Raw genomic sequence first — 24468 nt, forward strand, 5'->3', positions numbered from 1 at the left:
CTCCCCCCAAGCTATATACCTGCTCTTTCAGAGGGACTGTAACCCCATCAAGAGCAGGGCATATCCCATTGATCCAGTCTAGGGAACCACCCACTAACAGTGCCTCACTCTTATCTGGGTTGAGCTCCATTTGTTGGTTCTCATTCAGTCCATTACAGAGGCAAGACAACATCCAGCATATCCACTGCTACACCTGCAGATGTAAAGGAGAAGAAGAGCTGTGTTTCATCAGCATATTGCTGACAACATACACCAAACCTCTGGCTTACCTCACTCAGCAGTTTCATATAGTTGTTAAACAGCATAGGTGATAAAATCCCACATTGAAAGCTCTATGGGTCTGAAGAACACTCCCCAAGCATCACCCTCTGGAAACAACCATCCAAGAAGGACCAGAACCACCGCAAAGTGGTGCCACCCACCTCTAACTCAGGTCAGCCACTTCAGAGGGGTACTATGGTTGATGGTATCAAAAACCTCTGAGAGGTCGAGGTCAATTAACATTTCCCTTGTCTCTCTCCCTAGAGAGGTCATCAGACAGGGTGTCCAAAACAAAGTTTCTGTGCCAAAACCAGGCTTAAACCCCAACTGAAATGGAACTATAAAATCAATTTCCTCCAAGAGTGTATAGATCTAGTCCCACAGTCACTTTTCATTTCAGAATTTACACATCAGTTGACGGCATTTCCGTGTGCTGCGCTGGTGCTGGCTCACCAGAGCAGCTTCGTCACGCTGGCCAGGTGACCCAGAAGTGTCTCCGGACAGCGCTGGCCCCCGGCCTCTTAAGTGAGATGGGCGCACAACCCTAGAGTCGGACACGACTGGCCCGTATGGGCAGGGGTACCTTTACCTTTACCTTAGACCTGTTCTTACTCTTTCTTGGGTCCTGTTATCTGAACAGTGGTAAACAATGTGAACAGCCCTGAGACCTCCAGGTATAGGGCGGTATATAAATTTCATTAATAATAAGAAGTTTCACCTGGCATTTGCAATGTTCCATGTGACTTTTCAGGCAAAGAAGGACAAAAAACAACAACAACCCCCACACAAATGAGTAAATGTATTCTGACACAGTCTGCATGGCTTTATTTTGAGATAATTTGCCACCCTAAGACATATTTACTAAGTGTTGTTTTTCATTTTCTTGGATAATTCTCTTCTAGCAAAATCAATGGGTATTAAAAGTCTCCATCTTTGGCAGGATTGAGCCCATGTAAAGGTGCTTCCCCTGGTTCTGATTCTCCAGAGCAAGGGTGAGAAAGTTTTGGCTCTCCTGATATTGCTGAGGTGCAACTTCCATCATACCTGTCACTGATGGGAGTTGTAGTTTGGCAGCATCTGGTGATCTGAAGGTTCCCACTAGCTGCTCCAGGGAAATAAACTGGCAATCCATGGTGGATATTTGAGTTCCCACGTGAACATAGCACTGGATGCGGGTGATGGACTTTATGTATGCTTGCATAAAACAACAACACTACAACACAGTATGCTTAACATTTAATTGAAATTTTAAAAGCTATTGAGGATCCATTAAGTAGGCTGCAAAACTGGAAATCTCACATGCTACTGTATATCTGATGTAACTGTACTTTAAACAGGCTTGCAATGTGATCCTACTTTCTCACCTGTCAAACTGTAGATTGTCAACAAGGACATTTACCTCAAGTTCCCTTCACATGTTTGCTATCTGGCTCTTTTGAAAGGAAATGTTCATTTGGCTCTCTGATCTGTAAAGTATAATAAATCCTATTTATAATGGTATATTGAAATTTATCATTGCATGGTTGGCATCTGTCTGTCTCAAGAGACAATGGTGTGCACCTCCAAAGGTAAAGTCAAACCAATGGAGAGTCACAGCGCCTGCTGTGGCTGCAGAAACTGGTAACTTGCAACTGCTGCCTCCCATGTTGTTTTTGCTGTGTTTGCAGCACCAAAGTGACCTTCCACAGTGCACAAGCCTGGGCAGTGTTTATTGAGGTCCTGAGCTGCCCAGATGACATGAGCCCCACCCCCACCCGGTCTCACTGATGTCTTCCAAAGAAAAGGAAAGCAATACATTTGTCTCAGCTTGGCTGCAGGAGGTGTACAAGATGTCATCCAACCATCTTAAGGACTTCACTCTGGATTTGCATAGGGTTTACTCCTTAGTCTTTTCTTCTCCCAAAGATGTCCCACAAGACAGCAGGGAAGCAGTTTAGCATATTGTGCCAAATATTTGCAGCTGTGGCTGTTGGGCCCCCACTGTTGAGAGACACTATTTAATAACTTGGGAAATAGATTTTCTTCTTTCCACCGGAAATATTTCTGTTTCCCCTTTCCTTTTACATTTCCCCCTTCATTTTGTGGTATTGATCATCGAGCTCAGACTTGAAGAATTCTTAGTGGTAGTCAGAACATACAACACAAATTTCCTAAAAAACAAAACACTGCATTCAACAACAACAAAGGTTTCTTTAACCCCGTGGTTTATGGCAGCTGTTTGTTTCAAGGCCTGCACTTCCATTGTGTGCGTTGATGACTAGTTTAGACTGCTGGAAGGGTTGGGTTCCATGGACTGATAGGACTGCAGGTGATGTAGAAGCTGAGGTAATGAACAAGGCCAGAGACTATAGTCCAAGTTGAAAACTAGAGCCAGAGCTGCAATTGCTATGGTTTCTGGGTATGGCTGGTAATCAGCAGACTGGGCAAACCAAAGACTCAACTAGGGGACAGGTGCAAAAGACAACAAGCAGGAGAAAATTATAAAACAGAGGCATATTAGGAGGGCAGTCAGTCAAACAGGACAAATATGGAACTGTTTTAAAGGAAAAGGGGGGGATCCTCCCATGTCCAATGACTTTCAGGCACTCATTGCAAAAACGATATGTCACTCCTAAGTGGTTTCACTTTTCCTTGGTAGCATCATTGGACGGTGATGCTGAAGCTTGAACTTCCTCCTGTTCCCTCCACTGACTCATGGGTCTGATGGCATATGGAGGAAAGAATTGTTCCTGATACTCAAGTTGTTTCATACGCAATGGCTGCCTCTTGATGTGGAAGAGAATAGGGTGGAGGCGGCAGTCCTTTAAGCTGCGGGTGTCAGTGTTGCATTCATTAGTGGAGAACATTCACATCGCTTCAATAACATGACCACCACTAGATAAATAATCTAGAATGTGTGTGCATTAGTCAAAAGTTCATTAAAAAAAATGTATATAAGAATTTCGCGCTAAAATGCTGGTGGATTTCCACAAGGACTTAAAAAATAATTTGCAAACTGATGTGGAAATATGAATAACTGAATTCAAGACAGGAAAATCAAGAAATGGAGAAACTGAAACTGACCCATTCTTCTATCCCTTGTTGACCCTTGTGTAGCAATGTTGGTGCATGGGAGGATTGCTTAACACACACACAATTTTTTTCCATATTCACCCCACCCAACCCTCTAGTTCTCCTTACTTGGTAGGTGGGGGAAAGGATAAGCATCTTTTTCACCTACTGATTCTCCCAATATAGGAATTATGAAGGAAGCATGTTTTTGAAATCCATTTGTGTCCTTTGTAACGTGTAATTCCACCCAGCATATGCATGCTTTTGGAAAAAAATACTGGTGATAGGAGCTCAGAGCGATAACAAATATTATTTTTACACCAAAAACACTCTCCTACATCACTCTGATTTGCTGGGATTATTTGTGAATGCATGTCTCCCAGAGCTCAGTTCTTCCAAATATAATCTCAAAAACAGATTTATTGCTCACCTGGATTTGAAGTGAGCTAATAGTGCAGGTCAAAAAACAGCACCTAATCTGCAGCTAGTTGAGAGAGCCTGTTGTATGTCCTCCTGTCAGGACTGAGTGTGTTATTAGATTCTGGAGGAATTCTCTCCTGCCTACCAAAACACTCCCATGGGGTTCCCCCCTCAAAGGAGCACAGTAATGTGACGCAGATCTACTCAGAACTAGGTAAATACACATAGGATTTGGGCCTATATAAATTTATTTATGTGTAATATAAGCTATAGTTCGGGGGCACGCGCACACACACACACACACACACATTTTCTGTCAAATCATGACACATAATTTAATGGGTATATCCTGTTGTTGTTTTTTAGGTAACCTACCAAATACACACACACACACACACACACACACACACACACACACTTAATAAGTACAATGGTTTTTATTTATTTATTTTATCTAAATAAAATGAAGGTTGGACTTTGTAAAGCTAGTGATATATTGTGCTTATTTTTATTTGCTTTTTTGAAAGACAAGAAAAGAAAAGAAAAGAAAAGAAAGAAAGAGAGAGAGAAAGAAAGATATCCTGAAGACCACTTGTTACCAAACAGGGTTGGGGGAGAAGGAAGCCTCAGGCTATGTTTCCAGTCCTGGTATCTGGCATGTGCCCTTTGTCTCTTCTGTTCCTTCTGCTCTGGGGGTTTTGGAGGGGGCGGTGGTTAAAATGGTTAGCATTTAAAATAAACTTGAGTAATTCGCACTTTCTCTAGCATGAATCAAAGCACAGCCATTTTTTTAAAAACGCACTTCTCTGAAATTTACAGTGCAGTTCGCCAGCCAAATAATGTATTAAAACACACGCTAGGGTATGCTAGGGTAAATTTTGCATTGTAATGCATATATCAGTGAACATAACATATAAAACAGTGTTATATTAGGGGAAATGGCTGTGCAAAAAAAGTAGTATATATTGGGCAAAATTGGCTGCAGACATCAGTATACTAGGGTAAATTTGGACTAAAATGCTGAGGTATTTTCATCAGGATTTAAAAAAATAAAATAAAATTGTGAATTGTTGTGGAAATATAGAAAATTAAACTTAAGGTTGGAGGTGAGGGGAGTGAAACGAAAAGAAGCTGAAATTGACAGATTTACTTATCCCTATCAGGGTGATGGCTGAGAGTGTAAAGTTATGATGGAATCCATGGGGGGAAATTGGGTTTCTCAGAGTCATAAAGCCCCTCAGTGCTTATAATGCTCCATATTCTAGTGGACCACAGTAAGTTCTCGTTTCTCCTTTTTGGAGAAGGTTTCAGCAGGCTTCCAGGACATCAGTGGATGTGGCCTAACAAAATGGTCATGGCGCACTGGTGATTTCACCCTGTCATATGTCCCTCCCACCTCTTAAAATTGGCTCGGGAGGGTTGAAAGTGCCCCCACATCACCACATGAGGAGGAGAAGGAGGGGCCATCATTCCATCTGCAAAGCTGAAATGCCTGTGTTAAAAGAACAACCGTAACAGTGCAATGTTGAATTCCACCCAGCATCTCCAAAGGCTTGATATTTGAAAGGGAAACTGAACGGAAACCAGTGTTAAATAAATTATTTAAGTTTAATATCCTGTTTTGATCATAGCTTGCTGTAGACAGACTGAGAGAAGGATAGAGAGGATCAGTGACTTTTTTTTGTCATAGGTGAGGAAGATATTGAATGTAAATTTAATTTGGGATGAATAGAGGTCAATTATATATACAATTGACTAGACATTAGTCATCATTTTTCCCCTTCAGTAAGAGATAGTACTGGCAGTATCACAACCTTTTAAGCTGTGTCTCACCTATCTCTGTTTCAAATGCATGTCAATTTTTGAAGGAAGGAAGATAAATGGGGCAGCCCTTTCTATTGTCATTGCAAGTGGTAGGAGAACATCAGATAAATTAAGGTTCACTTTCTACACAAAGCTTCTGCCAAGCTCTGCCACTGGGTGCATTATCAACTGAATTCCCAGCATTCAGCCTCTTTGGATATTTCCTTTTCCTTTGTAATGATGAAGGATGTCCTTGACTTGTCATCTACTTTTGACTTCATTCTATGCCTGATCTGACATCCCTCAGACCACCTCCCCCTCCCGTTAGGATTTTCTGCCCCTGATTATTGAGTCTGAATTATCAGGACTGAGCCAAAACTACTTCCAAGTTTCTCACAATATTTTCACTTTTTTGAAAACACACCTTATTTAAAAACATCAATTTTTTGTACTACTTGCAGGAACCCCACCAAACAAAACAACCCAACTAAACATGTATTCTCATATATCTTGCCCTCACTCCCTGTTGACTTAGGTTCTGGCAAGCACCAAAGGGCTTTCCCTGAAACTCATTTGCAGTCTTACTATTATTGCTGCATGTTGAGAAACTCTCAATGGAATCCTCCAAACCTTTGATATACAGTGGTACCTCGGGTTAAGAACTTAATTCATTCCGGAGGTCCGTTCTTAACCCGAAACTGTTCTTAACCTGAGGTACCACTTTAGCTAATGGGGCCTCCCGCTGCCACAGCGCTGCCACCGTGCGATTTCTGTTCTCATCCTGGTACTATTTCTGGATTGGCAGAGTCTGTAACCTGATGCATCTGTAACCTGAAGCATCTGTAACCCGATGTACCACTGTATACCACTTTAAAGGCTGGAACTTTAGGCTAGCCTTTCTTGCCTGCTCCCTGAGGCAGAAAAGGCTATGCATATTAGAAAGGAAAGGGATAATCACATTGCAGAGGGTTCAGTGGAGATGGGAGATGCCCACTTTTGACCATCATTTCCTGCTGGAGGAGAGGGTTGCTGGGGTCTTCCTTCTTTGCTTGAAGCCCCATGCTCCCTGTCTAATCTTCTCCTATCAGAGGCTACTTTTCTCTTGGAGAAAGGGATAGCAGATGGTGGAATACAAGCAGAACAGACAGTGGAAATGGCCTGCCTTGAGTCTTCTCTCTGAGTTGAGCAAGAGTACATAGTCAGGTAGTTTTGCTTCAAATTTAGGCAGCTTGCTCCATTGCCACATCATTTGCTCCTATCAATGCCATAACACAACTAAACTTGATTGGTTATGTAGCACCATAATATTAATTGTGAGATTGCAGATTGGATTAAATGGTCAGTGTGAGAAATCCAGGAAGACTGTCCCCCTTAAAAAAAGGAAAAGGAAAAAGCAGCAAACAGGAAAACGCAATAGCAAGAAATTCTATGCATGTCTTCTTGGAAGTAAGCCCTCTTGAGTTCAATTGGATTTTATCTCAGGTAAGAGTGTATAAGATTGCTCTTTCAGTGTTTCAAATTGAAAATGGAGAATATTCTGTGAACTAGCACCACCTCTTCCCATTGAATTGAAATGAAGACAATTGCAGAAAAGATTGAAGCAGGTAGAAAAATTGGCAATAGCAGTGTTCTTGTACACCGTCCATTCATTTCAATGGGGTTTGCCTAGCATTACTGCTCAGGAGATTGTGCCCAATATTTTCTGCCCTGTATTTCCTTATATAACATCCATCACAATGTCAGTGGTTAGGCAAACAAGCACACTGTAAAACGGTGTTCTCTCTCTCTCTCTCTCTCTCTCTCTCTCTCTCTCTCTCTCTCTCTCTGTTATATTCACTGACTTCTTTCTAATAAGTTTGCCTCCCCGAGAGCATACATCAAACTGAACAGCAACATGTACTGAATCAAATTAAGGCACAACATTATTGAGGCAGTGAACAGACACAAAGGTTAAAGGGGAATATAGATTACTTATTTTTAGATCGTGTATGTATGAGCTCAAGTATGTGACATTGCAACATTCTGCAAAATGTTAACTTCCTAGAGTTTAAACCAGCTTGTGTAAATACATACAGAGAGATGGCCTCTGATCCAGCAAAGCCATGTGAGAAAGAAAGTTATAAAGCTCTGGGCATGAACAATAAGCCCTTTTGAACATTGGGTTAAATATGCACAGAGGTAGCATTGATTAATTGCTTTTGTAGCTTGGGGAGGTGAGGTTGGAAGCTAAGGTCTAAATAGTTTGCCATCTGTGGTTTCTTTTCATATAAATTCTTCACCATTTAATATTCCATTTGCACAGAAGGATTTCCACCAGCATAGCTATGTTTGGTATGTCTCCTTGTTGGTCCAGCAAAGGCTGAGCAATAGCCCAGGTGTTAGATATGCCTTTTTAGATATGCCAGGGTTTCACTCAGGTTACACTTGACTGGTTCATTGTGTGTCTACCCTACACCAGCAGCTGTAATTGTCTCACCCAAGCCCAGTCATGATGTGCATGGAAGAATGGTGTCCTTTGAACACAGGCTCTTACTTTTCCTTCAAGCTTTCCAGGTCCACACTTCAAAGCTCTATGTCCAAGCACCATTTTTTTGTTTACAACCTCTGGAGCTTTCCCTGCAACAACCCACAGAAACAGGGCAAACAGCAATCTGTGAAAACCCTAAATTGCTATTTGTTGCACCTCAGCTTTAAAAAGCTGGCTTCCAGAGCAAAGGGGGGGGGGGAGAGAATGCTCTGCTACAGAGTGTTAAAGCCTAGATATGTGCCTGGAAAGCATGAAACAAAAGGTAAGTGTGAATAAGCCTCACAAGGGACCATGAACAATGTTCTTTTTGTACAAAAAGCCCACAACTTACATTTAACTTGTGCACATTAAACTTTAAGTGCTTGGCAAACAAACAAACTAACTAACTAACTAACTAATAAAACTTACTAACTAACTAACTAACTAACTAATAAGGGGTGGAAAGGGAGAAGACATTGAGGAAAAAAATATTTTGCCAGTCTCACCTGCTGTTGCACCCAATGTGTTTTGACTATACACAATTTTGTCTTTAGGCATGATCCCCAGAACGTAACCCTGACGTAAGCTGCAGGTTTACTATATGCAAGGGAAAGTGTTGGCAGCAAAGAGGCATTTTAAGCATCACTTGAGAAACCAGCCATAGCTAACAACAGCAAACTTTGGCAAACTGAAACATGAGTAACCCTCTCTGCTTTTAAAGAATCATTGCTCAGTAGTAGAGCAACTGGTTTGCATGTCAAATGTCCCAGGTTCAATCTCTGTCGGCATCTCCAGGTGGGAAACTGCAGAGAGCCCCTGCCATTCACAGAGCAAGATGGGTCAATGGTCTGATGTTCTATATGGCAACTTCCTATGTTCCTAACAGCGAAAAGATACAGCAATCTAAAAGTACAGATGGGTGATAGATTAGGCTGAGTTCACATTCAAAGGAGAACTTGCCTAATTCTCTTTCCAAACTAATAAAAAAAACCCAAACACAGACATTGTCCATCTAGGCAGTGTGTACAAAATGCACACACTAGGGCAAAGTGTGCATACATCTAAAATGCAAATAATTTTCATTTTAAAAAGCAAACTTACTTTGAAATGTGTAAAATTTAACATAGGATTGGAAAAAGGGAAAGGGAAAAAATAACAACAAATGGAGAGTTTTTCGCTGCTCTTGCTGGGATCAATGTGTCTGGATCTGTGATTTTTTTTAAGGAAAAACTGGCTATGGTTTGTGAACTCCACTCTCCCTGCATTGTTTCTAAATGAGAAGAACTATATTGTATTTCACTTGTGCACAAGAGGCATGTCTTTTTACCATTTTTGTATCAGCAAACTTGCTTCAAAGCCCTGGCCTTGCATCTCTATAAAGTGATTTCTATAAAAAGGGCATCTAATGATTTCATTCCATTCCCACTTTCTGCTGGTATGTAGCTAGTGATTTGAGAAAGCAAACATTTGCGAAAAGAGTGAGGAAAATAAATGTATCTTGCAATTCAAGAAGGATGTTGACCAATTAAAAGGCTTCCAGAAACATTGTCCTGAGAATAATAGAAATCACCTGCAAACTTTTGGTATCCTTCACCCTCAATGGGGCAGTAGGTGGCTTTTGCAGATGTTTAGGAGAAAGAGGTCTTGCACTTTCCTCAAGCATGCTCATGTTTCTGGTCCAGCTTTCATGATGCTGTGAAATTATATACCTTGCCATGGACAAATCGCTGCAGTATCTTCATTAATTCAATTATATTTGTCAGGTGACTGGTGTGGTTGCTTGAGAGCAAACAGGCAAGACTCCAACCTGTCTTTTCCAGGCTTTGCAAGTCCATGTCTGCTCAGTTGCTAGCAGAATCTGGGCATGGCCGGTCTTTGTACCTTCCCCAACATAACAGTCGTGTGACCTCCATCCTTCTCCTCCCCTCTCTGCGCCCAAACCTCCTGCGCAGAGTGGGCGCTGGCAAAGGGGCATCTCCTGGTCCCTGCACCCCCTCCCCACTGGAGGCGGGGCTTTCCTCCTCGCCAGAGGAGGAACTGCTTTGCAAGATCTTCGGAGGCTCCCTGTAACACAACTGCCCTTTCACCTCTCGCTTCTGAGCTGATGGCAGTTCCCTGACAATATCCTGCTCTTCATTCCTTCTGGCTTTCAAGCAGTCCCCAAGCAGGCATCAATCAGGGTCCCAGCTGCACCATACATTTAAAGCAGCACCATACCACAGAGCTACAATATTCACAGTGCTTTAATATTTAGTCCCTTTCCCCACAGAACTCTGGGAAATGTAGCTCTGGGGGGAAAGGGGAGCGTTTCTAACAACTCCAAGCACCCTTAACAAACTACAGCTCCCAGGGGAAAGACATGGCTGTTTGAAATGGTCTGATTCTTCTTTAAACGAATAGCGCAGGTGGGACCCAGGACCTATCTGATGGTTGAGGAACTTGTTGCACAAGAGCTGTGTGTGGCCCTTTGAGAGAAAATATGTGACAAAATAGTAAGTAAGTAAGAAAGAAAAAGTTCCCTGCCTGCTTTTGTCAATGTCTTCTCCCACTACTGACTGTGCTGCAGCCCCCTGATAGCATGTAGTCCCAAACAGATCACCCCAGAGGAAATTCAGCCCTCAGCAACAAATGTGCCATATCTTGCTTTAGATTATGATTTGAGGGCTGCCTTTTTTTCCTTTTTAAAAAAGCAGCAGCAGGAGCAATGAAACAATGTTTATGTGGTGCTTGTAGGATGGGACTTACCTTCTAGAGTCTAGATGTATATCAAAACTGTCTAAAACCAAATCACAACACCATCCCATCAAGCTTGGCACCATTTATCAGATTGTATCTTGACTGGAAGTGGCTCTCTAAACTTTCAGCCAGGAGGTTTTTTTTCTCAGGCTTCCCCAGAGATTTGAACCCAGGAAGATTCCATGCCAGACATGTGCTTTGTTGTTGAGCTAGAGATTTTCTATGTATATTTTTGATAGACCGGTAAATCCTGAATATCAGCATGCTTGGTTGCGGATAGTCCAGGCCCTATAGTTTTCCAGTGACCTTTTAAGCTTAATAGTGTACTTTAGAGAGGAATTTTGTATCCTCTGACAGAAGAAGACAACTCTGTAAAGCAAAGCTTATCTACGTATATGTCCTGAGTTCAGAGTTCAATAGCTGAAGCAGCTCTGATTGCAGTTCAGTAGGTTCTAACTCGAGTTCTTAAATCTTAGGGACAGTGAAATGAAAATTAAAAGTACAAAACTGGTTTCCTCAAACCCAGAACAGGCAGAATTAATGGAAAAAACAAACAAACAGTTTCACGACGTGAAGGATGCATATATATTTACAATCACCCCCACCCTTGGAGGTCTGGTTTAGACAGCATATGTTCCAGGAAACATCTAAGAAGGTAGACTCCCCTTCCCTACTCCAAGAAAACTCTAGGAAACTCACCTCACATGTCAATAATCACACTAGTATATGCATCTTATGTGGCTAACCATGTGAATAATGCCAATTAACAGCAAGTCAGTTTTCAATGGATCAAAGCAAAACCTGCTCTGGTCATCCAAAACTGCATTCTGTCAGCTGTGGAAGAATAAGGAAGCTGTCATGTGAGTTTCTGACATAAATGACAAAAACACATGCTGGCATGTCAAAGAAATGCCTGGGTTTTTGATGGGTGTCAGATTGCAAAGGCTTAGAATGTGCAAGTCCAAATCGGACAGGGCGGAGAATGCAATCTCTTGCCGTAAAAAGCAAGGAACTGCGAACTTAGCCGCTTATTGCCTGCTACATTTTAGTGCCTGTGAGAAACCAGGGGATCTTATCTTGATAAGCAAACAAACTGATGTTGTCTGATTTTATTTTATTTTTTAAGATTTTTGGCAATGAAAGTTAGGTTCATTTTGGGAGGTTTGATCCACTGTTCAGCTTTGTGTGTTTTTTCTGTGTTTTTATTTATTTATTTAAAAAGACATTTGAAGGGCTAACTCTGAACCAAAATCAGCTCTGAGTGAGGTGTTTTTCTGCAAAAGTGAGAGTGGAGGGAGGCTTAACTCTCTGCCTCCCCCCACCCCGCATTCCTCCATAACTTTCCCCTCTCACCAAGCTATCTCAACCATCAACCTCACCCGCAGATTCCACTTGAACCTTTACACAGGGCTGGCACCAGTGGCTGACAGCGTTGGACACCTGTTGATGCCCTCACCACAGCAGGGAACCTACCTCCAGCCCTCTAGCATTGCATTTCCTCCTCCCTGATATCTCCACCTGTTCACCTGTCATTTTCAAACATATGATGAAAAGTAACAGCAAGAAGTGGAAGGAACACCAAGCTCCTCTTTACTTGTCTTCTCCTTCTGGACAGTGGTGCAAATTGGGCTCAAAGGGAGGGAGGGCAACTGCATGAATAGTGGTAAAAGTGCCAAGGATGAGGAGACCTACTTAGAAAGGAGCCCAGTTTGGTTAACTTGCCCAGCAGTGTATGCCAACATTGCCCACCAGTGTAAGCTAGCACTGTCTTTATCCTTAAAAGCCACCAGTTCTCCATGCAAATAGTACACCCTCTCAGTGTGGCTATTGTTCTGGTCATCAGAGCTTCTCAGCATGCATTTTCCATGAGGTATTGGACGTTCCTTTGCAAAGACCTTTCCTATGCTCACCAAAATGTAAGGCATACAATGTGGGGCATACAAATGTTCCAGAGCAATATTAAGAATGCAGCCTTACAATGGCCTGCTACACTATGGCTTGGGCAACCAGCCAGATGGGTGGCATACAATTATCATCATCATCATCATCATCATCATCATCATCATCATCATCATCTGATTTGGTGCAAAAGCATAAGGCATGGGATTTGGAGTTTTTCCTCTTGAAGAATCCCTTGTCACTGTGCTCTGGCACTGACAACAGATCTATCCATAGATGGATCAATAAACAGATAGGTAGAGCTGCAAACATATATAACTCACTTGTTTATTCAGTGGAACTCCAAAGTAGCTTTATAGAAATGAAAATCACACAAGATTATACAAAAGTTAGCTCTTGTAGCATAGTGGTGAAGAGAATGAGCTACAAATTGGGAACTGTTAAACGTTTGCTTGGACTTTCATAAAGCTTTTGACAGCAATGTCAAAAGATGGCCAGGATAACTTGGCAGTCATAGAATAAGAAGACAGCATCACAACTGGGGATGAGTGTTTTTTGCATTCATGTCCTGCTTGAAGGCAACCTGTAGGCATCTTGTTGGCCACTGTTAGAACTATGCTTAACTAGATGGTTGTTTGACATGATCCAGCAGAGTTCTTCCTTTGTTCTCAACAAAAGGATGTTGATCTTGGTAAAGAAACATTAATTTTATTCTATGCGTAGACGGGAACATTTCATACTTGATTTGAGGCTCTGGACATTTTTTGTTAAGACAGACGAACTCAAGTACAAAATTGAAGGATCATGTCAAAGGAGCCTAAATGTAGTGAGATTAAGTTTACTAACCAGGAAGGTTGACTTTGGAAATAATAGAGAGAAATTGAGAACACCACTGATGATGATAATATGTAACAGAGCTTTCTTGAGTGTGTTGAGGGAACACTTACAACCCTTTGAAATATTCTGCATACAAGCTTATAAGGCAGCACTATTATTGTCTTGTTTTAAGCCACTGAGAATGATTGATTAGCTACAGTTCTTTGGCTTTGAAACACTGAATATGTCTAAGATGAGTGTGTGCTTAGTTGTTTAAGGTTCCCAGCATCTGTTCTAACAATCCTCTCTTCTTCTTTAAAAATAAAAAGACATTTTGGAATTAGCAAATGGCAGCATGGATTTTGAAACAGATATGAAATAAAACAGATTCTGCACTAGGGAAATATTTTTTTTGCTCCACTAACTTATTCTAATGCTTTTTTTCAAATTCAAGACTCTTTGTGTCTCAGTGTCTCAGAAGGCATTGTGGACCACAGCAGTGAAAATTGAATGGAATATGTGGAGGGCTTCAAGAGCAGCCACAGCTGCTTTCACTGAACTCACAAGAGTGCATTGAGTAACTGTGTGCAACTCATACGATATACTGAACTAATTTTGCAAATGAGGCTGCGTGCACTGCTCCATTTAGGGAATGAAGTTATCATTCTGCTCTGTCACTGAGCTATGCGACCTCCCCATACCAAATTAACATGGTCGTTATGTTACATTCCTGCTAGGAAGTTGCAGTCATCCATTTAACTGGTAGAATAATCACCTCAAGTCTCAGTCATTGCTATTTTGATTCACCAGTTTTACCCCTGGTGAATTCTGCAAGTTTAGACCATTGGCCCTTTAAATGTTTGAACCTTTGCAAGTTGAAGGCTTGCAAGGGCTCTTGCAAAGCACCTACTACAGCAGGGGTGAGAAATCTTTTTGGTTCTGTGGGCCAGATCCAACTCTGACAGGTGAATGGGGAGACCCTCCTGTCAATCACATGATGTAATAAATGACCAACCCACCTGTTAAAATCTTTTATGTGGAGTCCCTAAGGTTGTTAACCACACTGCAAGGGGTGGTGCTAGTTCTGTGCTTTGGAAACTTCCCAATGTATCTCATTTTCACCTCTGATGTCAGAGGTGGAATGGGGCTACACAGTGATGCTCACAAAACCCATGCTTCTCCTTCCATCCCTGACATTGGAGGTAGAAAGGGGAAGTGTGGGGAGGCAATCGTAGCAATTCTTGATTGCTCATTTGAAGCCTCACCCTTACCCACACCTGTGGGGCATGTGGATGTGGCTTCCCCTAAACAGCATCATGGGCTGGAGTTTTGCCCATGTTTCCACACTCCTGTCCTGCAGCCTTCCAACTCCGCTTGATCCAAGGCCCAGCCTATACCTTGGTGGAGAAAAGTACTGGTATATGCTGTGGGGTCCCCTGGATCTTAAAAGAGTATTTCCTGCCACTATGGGCCTTCTCAGCACAAACTACATGTCCAGGATCAATTTCCCCACCCAGGATTCTGGGACCTGCAGGCCAATAGGAAAAACATGTCGTTTTGAAGCCCAGGAGTGTGTGCTGTCACTTCTGTTGCTATTTTCCCCATTCTAGTTCTTGGGGGGAAGAAAGGGGAGGCTGTGACAGTGACTCGTGGAATCAAGTGAACACAACCCTACTTGCAGTAGTTTCACACCATGGTTGCATTCAGAGTGTGTGCTCTACCACAGGGAGCTACACTTGGATGACCTCTGGCTCCTTTCTGCTCTGCCATGCAAAGCTACCCATTTGCATTAAGGGAGAGAAGAATAACAGTGACCTCATTGCGGGAGTTTACTATAGATCCCCAAGCCAAACGGAGGACATAGATGATGCCTTCCTGGAACAGATGGCCAAGCATGCAAAAGGAAGGGAGATAGCAGTTATGGGGGACTTCAATTACCCAGATATTTGTTGGATGTCAAACTCAGCCAAGAGCATAAGGTCAAACAGATTCCTCACTGGCCTTGCAGACAACTTCATTGTCCAGAAAGTGGGAGAAGCAACAAGAGGAACAGCCATTTTAGATCTGGTCCTAACCAATGTTGAGGACCTGGTTAGTGGGGTAGAAGTGGAAGGATCATTAGGCGCGAGTGATCATGCTCTTCTGAAGTTTACTATACAGCGGAAAGGAGCAGCCAAGCATACTAGGACTCAATTTCTTGACTTTAAGAAAGCTGACTTGATAAAACTTAGGGAAGTGCTGGGTGAGATCCCATGGACAGGAATACTAAAAGGAAAGGGAGTTCATGATGGCTGGGAGTTTGTTAAGAGGGAGATAGTAAAAGCACAACTTCAGGCAATACCAATGAGACGGAAACATGGAAGGTGCCTAAAGAAGCCAGGGTGGCTATCTAAAGAACTTTTAACTGAGTTAAGATTTAAAAAGGATGTGTACAAAAAATGGAAAAGGGGGGAAACCACCAAAGAGGAATTCAAACAAATAGCCAGCACGTGTAGACACAAAGTCAGAAAAGCTAAAGCACAGAATGAACTCAGGCTTGCTAGAGAGGTTAAAAGCAACAAAAAAGGCTTTTATGGGTATGTTCGTAGCAAAAGGAAGAATAAAGAAACAGTGGGTCACTCAGAGGAGAAGATGGTGAAATGCAAACAGGGGACACAGAAAGGGCTGAACTCCTCAATGCCTTCTTTGCCTCAGTCTTCTCTGATAAAGAAAACAATGCCCGACCTGAAGAATTTGGAGCAAATGATTCAGCAGAGGAAACACAGCCCAGAATAACTAAGGAGATAGTACAAGAATACTTGGCTAGTTTAGATGTATTCAAGTCTCCAGGGCCAGATGAACTGCATCCAAGAGTATTAAAAGAACTGGCAGATGTGATCTCAGAACCACTGGCAGTCATCTTTGAGAATTCCTGGAGAACAGGCGAAGTCCCGGCAGACTGGAGGAGGGCAAATGTTGTCCCTATTTTCAAAAAGGGGAAAAGAGAGGACCCAAATAATTACCGCCCAGTGAGTCTGACATCAATACCAGGGAAGATTCTGGAGCAGATCATTAAGCAAACAGTCTGTGAGCACCTAGAAAGGAATGCTGTGATCACCAATAGTCAGCATGGATTTCTGAAAAATAAGTCATGTCAGACTAACCTGATCTCGTTTTTTGACAGAATTACAAGCCTGGTAGATGAAGGGAACGCAGTGGATGTAGCCTACCTTGATTTCAGCAAGGCATTTGACAAGGTGCCCCATGATATTCTTGTAAAGAAGCTGGTAAAATGCGGTCTTCACTATGCTACCGCTCAGTGGATTTGTAACTGGCTGACTGACCGAACCCAAAGGGTGCTCATCAATGGTTCCTCTTCATCCTGGAGAAGAGTGACTAGTGGGGTGCCACAGGGTTCTGTCTTGGGCCCGGTTTTATTCAACATCTTTATCAACGACTTGGATGATGGACTCAAGGGCATCCTGATCAAATTTGCAGATGACACCAAACTGGGAGGGGTGGCTAACACCCCAGAGGACAGGATCACACTTCAAAATGACCTTGACAGATTAGAGAACTGGGCCAAAACAAACAAGATGAATTTTAACAGGGAGAAATATAAAGTATTGCACTTGGGCAAAAAAAATGAGAGGCACAAATACAAGATGGGTGACACCTGACTTGAGAGCAGTACATGTGAAAAGGATCTAGGAGTCTTGGTTGACCACAAACTTGACATGAGCCAACAGTGTGACGCGGCAGCTAAAAAAGCCAATGCAATTCTGGGCTGCATCAATAGGAGTATAGCATCTAGATCAAGGGAAGTAATAGTGCCACTGTATTCTGCTCTGGTCAGACCTCACCTGGAGTACTGTGTCCAGTTCTGGGCACCACAGTTCAAGAAGGACACGGACAAACTGGAACGTATCCAGAGGAGGGCAACCAAAATGGTCAAAGGCCTGGAAACGATGCCTTATGAGGAACTGCTAAGGGAGCTGGGCATGTTTAGCCTGGAGAAGAGGAGGTTAAGGGGTAATATGATAGTCATGTTCAAATATATAAAAGGATGTCACGTAGAGGAGGGAGAAAGGTTGTTTTCTGCTGCTCCAGAGAAGCAGACACGGAGCAATGGATCCAAACTACAAGAAAGAAGATTCCACCTAAACATTAGGAAGAACTTACTGACAGTAAGAGCTGTTTGACAGTGGAATTTGCTGCCAAGGAGTGTGGTGGAGTCTCCTTCTTTGGAGGTCTTTAAGCAGAGGCTTGACAACCATATGTCAGGAGTGCTCTGATGGTGTTTCCTGCTTGGCAGGGGGTTGGACTCAATGGCCCTTGTGGTCTCTTCCAACTCTATGATTCTATGATTTCAAAGGTTTGCTGCAATAAGCACAAATCTGGCAGAATGCATCTGCACTTCCATGCATGCAAACATTAGTAAAACCATCCATTGCTTCCGTATAGACAGAACCCAAGCATAATTACAATGCATCAATAAAGAAAAATGGTTTTGACTTGAGTGCCTTTATAGTCTCTGAATTGCAGTTCACACCTCTCTAGCAGTGCAAGCAATTTTTCTATTTCTTCTAATGCCTTAAAAATTATAGTCTTTTTCTCAACAATAAATCTAAATTACCATCTTCCTCCTGCCTCTGTCTTGTGCCTCCTTCCCACACATGGCTCGTAAAAATCACTTCTGGAAATTTCCAGGCTCATTCAGCAATGACCGGTGTAAGAGCTACAACAAATTTTGTGTCCCAGAAGTAAAGCTGCTGCATGCTAATATACTTTGTACTACATGAGGTTACAGTTTTGTTTTGTTGGGCTTTTTTAAAAAAAAAAAAAAAATACAGATAGATGGAAATTGCAGCCTATTGAAGAAACAGGTGTTTGGTCAAAATCTCTGCAAGCTCTCCTTTGAAAGATTGGACAACATCCAGAAAGGAGAATGAAACTGGGTTTGCTGAGAGTTGCAGGTGTGCCACACAGGGAGTCTTATTACATTCCATTTCAATATTGCCTATGTTAAAACTTAAATGGTTTATTAAATGTCTGCATTAAAAAAAAAAAATGGTAGAAGGAGAGGAACTGGTATTTGGTAAAACAGCTGATCCGGGACACTTTGTAGCACATTCTCTGGCTGTTAACCGGAAGGTTGGTCATTCATGCTCACCCAGGACAGGAATCCTGCGGGCAGGATTACTGCTTTGCAAGCAAAATAAGAATTGCCATTGGAATTTTGCCTATAGGAAAATGCAAAGTAATTTTTGAGTGTTACTACCTTCTGGAGCCTGAGGGATTCAGTGGAATAAGTTTTGTTAAAATCATCCAAGGAGAGGAAGGCAGACACTAGACTTTGACAGATAATTAGAGCACACTCACATCTGCAGCACATTTTAAATGCACTCTTAACAGTCATGTATGCCCCTAAATAATCCGAAGAATGATAGTTTGTTAACAGTTACAGACAGTTGTTAGCAGACCCTACATAGGGCTAAAATTCCCTGCACCCTTAACAAACTATGGTTCCTGGGATTCTTTGGAGGAAAAAGTGACAAAGAAAGGAGTGTAAAAGTGCATTAAATGTATGGTGTAGATGTATCCCAAGTGTCACAGGATTCGTGTGTGTGTGTGTGTGTGTGTGTGTGTGTGTTATGGGTTTCAGGATGTCCCAAATGGTTGCATTAAAAAAAGAAGAAAACATTCAGCCCTAGTTTTGTTTGTGTGGGATGGTGAGAGGGAGAGAGAATGGAGGAGAGGAATGCTTTCAGGACTACTCACCTATTTAGTAATTTACTTACCATACTATTATTCATTCATTCATTAGCTGTTTATTTCAAATGCACACTCCAATAGTATAACAAACCACCCCTTTCCTTTCTAATCTCAAACATTCCCACCTTTATGCTCCCAACCTTGCTCCTCTCTGTCTGCCCCCGTTTCATGAAGAAGGCATAAGTTGCAGAGCAGCTTCACTTCTAAACTGCGTGGAAACATCGATAATGGATCTATGGGACATATTAGCATACCAACATAGTTAATGAAGGCAATAACGGTAGAAATAAATAAGGGAACAGATCACACACATGGACAAAAATCAAGAGATAGAGCATGATAGAGTGACAGAGGGAGAAAAGGAAGGAAAGGAAATTGTTCTGTTCTCGGCTGTGCGATGAGCTCCTTTCTTGTACTCTTCAATCTAGTTCTAAAAATGCAGCAAAGGATTAGATAGATCCATATTAGCCCTACTCAAAGTAGATCAATTGAAAATAATGGGCATTCCTTACTTAGATAATGGACTTAGGTCTATTAACTTCAGTGGGGGCTTATTCGCACTTACCTTTCCTCCATTCCTTCCAGGCAAAGTCTGATTTAAAGCTCCATGTCTGAGCATCTCCCCCACCCCAAAGCTTTCCCTGTAAAAACCTGTTCTTTAAAACTCAATTGGTGCAAATATCAATTTGCAGAAAACATTTGGACATGGAGCGTTAAAGCATAGACCTCTGCCTGGAAAAAGGGCAGAATGTAGGTGTAATTAAGCCCTGGGTCTATGCTGTATAGAACTATGCAGGGGATAAAATATCAGGGTGCAGTACAAGTCTGCCAGACTTTTTTTAAAACAACAACAACAACAACACACCCCGCTTTTCTCTGTTTTGCATGCCATCTTTTTTATGCAATTCATCACTTATTTTTATCTTAACTTCCAAGAGGTACAGCTGCAGCCCTTGGCATGGTTTTGAAAAAAAAGAAGAAGAACAAATCCTGACATAGCAGTAACCCACTTTGTAGTGGATACAGCTCATTAAAATTTGTCATTTTGTCTAACAGGACAAATGTCCTGTCAATGACACAGGGCAAACTTTAATAGAAACTGATGGATGAATTCCTCTGAAAGGTTAGTTATAATTAGAATAGACATCACTAGGAACTGCAAGTGAAAGACTACAAGTAAGATAATATTATTATTATGTATCATTGCCAGGTTGGAAATTTTGCATTATCCCCCCCCCCCCTTTGGTATCTTCTCCTTGTAGCTTGTTTGGCCATAATGTCAAATATAAGGTTATTTTCTTTAAACACATTTATTGGCTGGGTTCCCTGTTATTTCCCAATATGCTTTTTAAAAAAATGCATGGGAAAGCAGAAACTAAATTCCAGATAATCAGTCAATCCTGTATTAAATATTGTTAAATGAGTGATTGTATCAATTGAAATTTGTCTTCTGCAAATCCTGTTGAAATGAATGGGAGTCTAACAAGAGTGGGTGGATATTGCATAGCAGTGAAATGTTGGTTTCATGTGAGTTGCTGTTCTTGTGTTGTTGTTACTTGTTGCTATTTTTTCCTTCCATGCCACATCTTATAGAATTTGAAGCACATCTGGTCAAACTATACCCATGGCTACTGTTTCCCCATCCTGATAATCTTAGGCCTGGGTTACATGTGCAGCAAAACGGGACAGTAGATTTCTGAAATGGAAGAAAGGTCTAGTAAGGTGACTAACTATGTATCTGTTGGGGTAGCGGGCGACAGGAAATGCATAACATGCCTTTTCTGTACAAGCAAGCCCCCATTTGCACATGTTCAATAAGTGTGTGGCTGTGCACACACGCATTGTGCCAAACCTGGAAATGACCAAAAAATGTCCCCAAAAGGGGCAGGGCGGGGTAAGAATGAGGTGCTTAGAGGCTTTTCCAATGGTGTTTTCAATATGTGCGATTTCATGGATAATCACTGTGCCTCAGAATGTAACCCCCATGCAAATGGGGGATTGCCTGTACCATAGTAGTTTATCACAGATAGAGATGCCTTTTGCTATCGCAATTCGGCAGGTTCCCCTCCTGCTCAATGGGCATTCTGCATTTGATAGAGAATCCAAGTAGGTGTAGGTGTGCTGTGCCATAGGCTTAAGATACAAGCAAGCAGCGTAGGAAGCATAGCCTTCCAAAGCCTTCATTTCAACTTGACCCTGAAACCTCCATGCCTTTGCTCAATTTTTCAGTCATTTCAGATCTCAGAGGTGCTTGTAAGGGAACACACGGCCAGGACTTGAACTATAAATCATAGCCAGAGCTGTGGTCTGAAGAACCGTGATGCAGCAACCTGCAGTATTTTGGATCTGACCAAGGTCCAGACACAGTACTGTCTAGAGAATATATTCCCTTGTCTCTTGCTAAATGCAAAAAAATTGAAGTCAAGGTACACAATAGACACAATATATTATATAGTGTGTGCATACACACACACACATATATAACGTAAAGAAATGTAAAGAATAACGTTACTGAACTATGGTATGTTGCTTTCAATAGGATTCAAGAAATGTATATAATTAGACTAAACAATATTTTTAAAGATACTGACTGCAGCAAACAGTTTAAGAGATAATAACTGTACTACACCAATAAAATGCAACATAGATATATAACATTGACAAAATGTTTGGATTTTGAAGATCGTAACTGTGGCAACCAGATGTGTTCCTGCAACAAGCTTTCTTCACCTTATAAAGTTTTCTTCAGTGGCATACAGGTAAAGAGGGGCCTCTCTTTGTATATGAACTATACAAGGTGTAAGAACATACGGAGAGCCTGTTGGATCAAGCCAATGACCCATCTAGTCCAGCATGCTGCTCTCAACGTGGCCAACCAGGTACCTGTGGGAAGCCTGCAAAATGGACATGATTGCAGTAGCACTTTCCCACCAGCAGCTGATATTCAGAGGGATACTGCTCCGGCAGCAAAGGGAAGGCTTGAATTCTCCATGAATTTCTCCAATCCTCTCGCAAAACCATCCAAGTTGGTAGCCATCACTACCCAGGGGATATAAGCATATTTATGATGCACTGTAACAAGAACCTTATGTGGATTGAAAACAACAACTATAGCTCTTCTAAAATATACCAGTGTCTGGACTGCAACAGTAATTTGTCCTGAAAGTGTATTTATCATAATATCATACATCCATTCTACCCCCTTTCCACATTAAAACAAAAGAAAAGTCTGTATGGAAAATCACTTTTGAATGCACATTTCGAACATGTTTCCTCACAAAAGACATTATTTCTAAATATATTTTATTTCCGGAAACATATTTGAGACACATTTTGATGACACTTCATTTTGAGCTATGAACAACACCATAAGTGCAAAATCTGCAAGATAACTCTGTTCTGAACTGCACATTCATGCAGTGGCTGCAGGTCAGGTCACAATGTTGAATTATTGAAGTCATTCAGCTTCCCTGCCTCAGAAACATGTGCCTGCTGCCTTGAGTGCCACAACTGAAGGGCTTGAAGAATTCCTATTCTTATTCTACATTTATACCAAACCTTTCCTCCAAGGAACTCAAGGTTCTCCTCATTCAGTCATCACAAGAACAATCTGAGGTAGGTTAGGCTGACAGGCTGTTACTGGCCCAAGATCACCCAGTAAGTTCCATGGCTTGGTGGGGATTTGAACTCTGGTCTCCCAGGTCTTAGTCCAGCATTCTAACCTTTACATCACACTTGCCCACACATGTATGGCTCACACTTACACACACACACACACACACACACACAGAGCTTCTCATTGTGTTTTTTACCAGTGAGGGATATCTGATCCTGTTATACAATGTGCAACTGAACCAGGTCAAATAGACTTTCCATGGGGGTGGAGGGACCCAAGCCGAGAATAGATATTTTCAGATAAGATCAATACCTTTTCTTTTTTTTTCACCCCCTGGCCAGTGTCAATCAAGTTCCTCCTGTTGACGATCTGAACAAAGTAAGGGCAAACACGCAGCATCCCTGTTTTTGTCTCATTAAGATGAAGAGATTCTGTCAGAGTTTGATAAGGTTCAAGATGGAGAGATTGTTACAAGAACAAAATGCATATCAAATGCTGCTGTGAAATAAAGGGAGGGGGGAGAAGCACTTTATCAAGATGAAATCCTGATGAAAAATGCCATTTAGGTTTGATTTTCGTGCAGGCCAGGTCTGAGAGCATCCACATCAAGAACATAAATTATATTTAATGGAGTTCATTTGTGTAGAGTGAACTCTGCAGCCAGTCGCCCAGCTTTTTAATACAAGGAAAGTAGATTGGCTGACCTTGGTGACTGAATAATAGGAAAAGTCACTAGCCTATAGGTAGTTCTACATCTCATTCCAAATATTCAGGTGTCTTTGTGCGCAGGGTGCTTTATTTAGCACAGCAGATTGTAAACTGAAGGTCCATGATTCAAGGTAAGGCTGAACTGAGTGTTCTGTGTTAAACTTTTAGCAAAAATACGTAGCACTTGAGATGTAAACTTCTCCCCAGCTGCTCTCACCTTTTTTTCACCTTTGTCATCTGTTCCATGGTACCAGTGTAGGGCAGTGGTTAGTTAGCTGGTTCTTTATCTCACACTGGGTAAACAATGCAGAAGGGCATTTAAAGGTAAAGGTACCCCTGCCCATATGGGCCAGTCGTGTCTGACTCTAGGGTTGCGTGCTCATCTCGCTCTAAAGGCCGTGAGCCGGCGCCATCCGAAGACACTTCCGGGTCACGTGGCCAGCGTGACGAAGCTGCTCTGGCGAGCCAGCACCAGCACAGCACACAGAATCACTGTTTACCTTCCCGCTATAAAGCGGTACCTATTTATCTACTTGCACTTAAGAGTGTTTTCGAACTGCTAGGTGGGCAGGAGCTCTGACCGAACGAAGGGAGCTCACCCCGCCGCGGGGATTCGAACCGCCGACCATACGATCGGCAGGTCCTAGGCACTGAGGTTTTACCCACAGCGCCACCCGCGTCCCTAGAAGGACATTTAGCAGGTGATAGTATCCTAAAAGTCCATTGTTCCAGCTGAGGGTTTTTGTTTTTTTTTAGAATGGCAGCCTTGCTCAGCCAGAGAGTAAGTGTGGTAGAATGATTAGAATGTTGGGCTGCGACCTAGGGGACAAGGGCTCGTATCTCCATGGGGTCATGAGGTTTCCTGACTCAGTCTCTCTCACTCAGTCTTCCCCACTGT

General features: G+C 42.1%; 1 protein-coding gene and 1 long non-coding RNA gene across 4 annotated transcripts in view; both read left to right on the forward strand.

Moving 5' to 3' along the window:
• PCDH11X (protocadherin 11 X-linked) overlaps positions 1-24468 on the forward strand; it is a 777747-nt gene that overhangs the window by 193551 nt on the left and 559728 nt on the right. The window lies entirely within an intron of this gene.
• On the forward strand, positions 859-1761 carry LOC309334108. The gene is made up of 2 exons (XR_014152882.1): positions 859-903; positions 936-1761. It is a non-coding gene; the product is annotated as an uncharacterized lncRNA (long non-coding RNA).

This window comes from Podarcis erhardii, assembly GCF_964252035.2.
Source record: "Podarcis erhardii genome assembly, chromosome: Z".
NCBI classification, from domain to species: domain Eukaryota; kingdom Metazoa; phylum Chordata; class Lepidosauria; order Squamata; family Lacertidae; genus Podarcis; species Podarcis erhardii.